The sequence below is a fragment of the Tamandua tetradactyla genome, chromosome 4, assembly GCF_023851605.1.
Source record: "Tamandua tetradactyla isolate mTamTet1 chromosome 4, mTamTet1.pri, whole genome shotgun sequence".
Classification (NCBI taxonomy): domain Eukaryota; kingdom Metazoa; phylum Chordata; class Mammalia; order Pilosa; family Myrmecophagidae; genus Tamandua; species Tamandua tetradactyla.
In genome coordinates, this window is record NC_135330.1 from 140,980,366 (window position 1) to 140,985,065 (window position 4,700).

Here is a 4,700-nt window from a genome sequence, read left to right on the forward strand (position 1 = left end):
CTTGGGTGGGCCACGGTGGCTCAGTAGGCAAGAACGCTTGCCTACCATGCCAGAGGACCCGGGTTCGATTCCCGGTGCCTGCCCATGTAAAAAAAAAAAAAGGTCTTAATGGCTAAGAGTAATTAGGCTTGTTACTTATCTGGCTCCATCACCATACATTCCAATTTATAAATTTTGTTGAACTTCATCATTATTGGACATGCCTTTCATAGCCTTCAATCTTATATATAATGGTTGTTAAAGACCAATGTGTTGATCTCACACCATATTTGATCTTTGCTCCCATTGAATAAGGAAGCCTGCTTCATGTTCTAACAACAACAAAATAACTTAAAAAAAAAAAGAAAAGGAAACTTTAACATCACATTACCAGGATCTGAGAATCTCTAGCAATAGCATCTGTGGTTAATTTCAGCTTTTGATAATCCATGAAGTATGGAAAATTCCCACCTCCTACTCTTCAGCAGAATTCACAATCCTGCCAAGTTTTGTAGCTCATCAGAATATTTACAAGCTAAATTTTAAGCTGTGGAAAAAAGAAATGTTAACATCCATAGTTAGAGACTTTACAAACAGCATTCAAATAAGGCAGTGTGGCAAGGGAGGCAAAACACTGGATTCCATTTCCAGTTTTTCCAGGAACAAGGAGTGTGATCATGGACAAATTATTAAACCTTTCTGGGACTGTTTCTTCATTTGTTAAAAGAGAGGCTTAGCTAATCTCTAAAATTACTTCCAGCATTAAAACAAAACAAAAAATAAACAGATAACTTTCATAATTTTATTTCAAATTCCTGCCCAACTTGGTGACTATAGAATGCTTCCTCTAGCGAAATAGGGAGAAAAAAACATTGTTCAAAAAATAAATGGCCCCTAATGTCTTCTCCTTGTTTAAAAAGGAAAATTGGTGTTTCTGCTGGGTAAGAAATGTCCTAGAGTTTTTGCTGACCTGAAGTTAGCATATGTGGTGGTTTGAAGCTGTATGTACCCCAGAAAAGCATGCTTTTAAAGCTAATCCATTCCTGTGAGCATGGACCCATTGTAAACCGGATATATATATTTTTAACTTTTTTATTGTATAGTATAACATATATACAAAGCAAAGAAATAAAAAGCAATAGTTTTCAAAGCACTCTTCAACAAGTAATTACAGGACAGATCCCAGTTTGTCATGGGCTACCATACGATCCTCTCATATTTTTCCTTCTAGCTGCTCCAGAATATAGGAGGCTAGAGGGCTTAAATATTTTTTTATCATCACAATTGACTTTTTTCTTTCTTTATTTTTTTGTGAAAAATAACGTATATACAAAACAATAAATTTCAAAGCACAGCACCTTAATTAGTTGTAGAACATATTTCAGAGTTTAACATGGGTTACGTTGCCATAATTTTTTATTTCTAGCGGCTCTAAGATACTGGAGACTAAAGAAATATCAATTTGATGATTCAGTAGTCATATTCATTTGTTAAATCCTATCTTCTCTATATAACTCCACCATCATCTTGATCTTTTTATCCCTTCTTTAGGGGTATTTGAGCTATGGCCATTCTAATTTTTTCATCATGGAAGTGTCTGTCATTAATATGGGGTAGGGAGATGGGACTATCTGATATTCTGGAGAGGATGGGCCCTCTAGGTTTCAGGACTTATCTGGTGGTCCAGGGAGTCATCTGGAGGTTGTAGGTTTCTGGAAAGTTACACTAGTACATGGAGCCCTTGTGGAATCTTATATGTTGCCCTAGATGTTCTTTGGGATTGGCTGGAATGGTCCTGGTTGGGATTTGGCAGGTTATGATAGGTACCCGTGTCTAACTGAAGCTTGCAGAAGAGCAGCCTCCAGAGTAACCTCTTGACTCTATTTGAACTCTCCCTGCTGCTATTTTATTGGTTACACTTCTTTTCCCCCTTTTGGTCAGAGTGGAATTGTTGATCCCATGGTGCCAGGGCCAGATTCATTCCTGGGAGTCATGTCTCATGTTGCCAGGGAGACTTTCACCCCTGGATGTCAATCCCACTTAGTGGGGAGGGCAATAATTTCACTTGCAGAGTTGGGCCTAGAGAGAATGAGGCCACATTTGAGCAACAAAAGAGGTCCTCCAGAAGTAACTCGTAGGCACACCTATAGGTGGGATATGCTTCTCTGCTGTCTACATAAACTTCACAAAAGTAAGCCTCGAGATCGAGGTCATGGCCTACTGATTTGGGTGTCCTTAAAGTTTGACACAGTATCAAGGAATTTCCTGATGGTAAAGTTTAATAGTTTCATATTTTTTCCCCCCTCCCTTAAGAGATTTTGTAAGCAGGATATTTTAGTGAGGATGATCTTAATTTAATCTGAGATGTAACCCACCTCATTCAGGGTGGGTTTTAATCCTCTTACTGGAGTCCTTTATAAGAGAATAAAAAACAGAGAAGACATGGAAAAAAGAGGAGCTCAAAGAGAAAATCCAGAGAAACTGAGAGAGGACACAGAAAACAGAGAGGAAGCCACTGAAGCCAGAAGCTGGAAGAAAGAAACTTGGGAGAGAAAGTCAGATGTCACCATGTGCATAGTCGTGTGACAGGAGGAGCTGAGAATTGCAGATAGCCAGTCTTCAGTGGGGAAAAGCATTCATTGCCTATTGATGCCTTCCTCGGTTTGGACATTTTCACGGCCTCAGAACTGTACACTTGTTAATACATCCTCATTGCGAAAGTCAACCCATTTCTGGTATATTGCCTTTCCTCAGCTTTAGCAAACTAAAATAGCAGGTAAATATGGATTTTTAAAATGTTGTAACTAGTTGATGGCTGGTCCTGATGAACAAGGCACCAGGACCAGGATAAGAAGTGAAAGGAAGCCGTGGAAGGCAACCAAAAGGAGAGATTCTTCTACTGAGGGTTTTATTTCGTCACTTTAACATCTTTGATCCTTCAGCATTTCCTCAAAAGATTACAGGTTTTTGCTCTTTCGTTTCAAAAACATACCTGATACATAATGTTTGGGTAGAACAGAACAGAAAGCATAGTCAGCATTTCAGCATCATCTAAATTAGAAATCATGACATGCTCTGGGTGCCTTATGTTCTCTGATTATAGAACTTGAAATTATAAATCAGTTATGAGAAGATAACTGGAAAAAAAACATATTTGGAACTTAACATATATTACATATATGAAATTATAATGTAAATTAGAAAACACTTGTAACTGAAATATGAAAAATTACCACATACAAATTTGTGAGATACAACTAAAGCAGTAATGAGAGAGATTTTTAGCTTTAAATGTTATATTAAAAATAATACTGAAAATTAAAAAGTTATGTGTCCAACTAAAGAAGTTAGAAAAAAATACAACTTTTAGTAAATCTTCCCCCAAAAGAAAAAATAAGGAGCAGAAATTAGTAAAAAAAAAAAAAGTTAATGCCTTGGAAAAGCACAACCATATCAACAATTTGCTATTTGAAAAAGCTAATAAACAAGTTTCTATGAAAATTTTCAAGGGAAAAAAAATAAAGGAACAGTAAACAATGTCAGAAGTAAAAAAAAAAAGGATGAGGGACATATCAATAGATGCAATAACTGCAGCTTAGATAGAAAATAATAAAATACTTTTGAGAATGTTATGCTAATTTATTTGCATTCTTGAGCGAATGGACTTTTCTTAGAAAAAATTTAACTCATTGAAACTGACTCAAGAAAAAATAATTCATCTGAGAAGTACTTCTCAACACATATGTTTATATGAACATTCAAAAGCCCTAGCTATTTGAATGTTCATACAAGTTCTACCCAATATTCATAAATCAGATAATCTCTTCAGATCCACTTGTTCCTGGGAACACAGAAAAGAGAGAAAGCTCTCCACCTCTTTGTATGGATATATATGGCCTTATTCCTAAATCATAAAAGGGTAGTATGAGAAAGAAAAATTATGTATCAATCTCACTTATCTTCATAAATGTAAAATTTGTTTTAAATGGAGTAAGCTGAAATCTAGTAATGCATTAAATTGAAATATATTTTAGCATATTAACAGATTAAGAAAGAAAAATCATGTGATTATCTTACATGCAGAATAAAATTGGACAATAATTAGCAACTTTTAATTTGATATTCTTAGCAAACTAGGAATAAGAGTGATTTTTTCATCTTGATAAAGAGGGTGTTTCAAAAATCCTGTAAAACACATTATACATTATAGGAAAAATTTTAAATATTCCCTTAAAGTCTGGAGCAAGAAAAGAATATCTGCTATTGCCATTTCAAATGGAAGCTTCAGCCAGCAGAATAATACCAAAAGAGGGAAAAGAAGGAGGAGGAGGAGAAGGAGGAGAAACAGTAAGAGGAGGTGGTAGAAGAGAAGGAGGATGAGAATAAAGTTAGAAAAGAAACAATTCTGTTATTAAGTACAGATGATATGATTATCAGCATAAAAAGAAAGCAAGAAAATTTACAGAGAACTTGAATGAGTAAGGAAGTCCAGAGAAGTAGTGGAATAAATGGTCATTGTTCAAAAAGAGTAATTTACCCTTATATTATCCATAAACAGAAAATGTTTTTAAAAATGTAATATTAACAATAACAAAAATATAAGATACCTAAGAATCAATATAGCAGTGTAAAGACCTTTGTGGAAATAATTATAAAATTATTGAAAGCTATTAAGGAAGCTCTAACTACATGGAAAGAGATGCTGTGTCCAGACAGGTAGG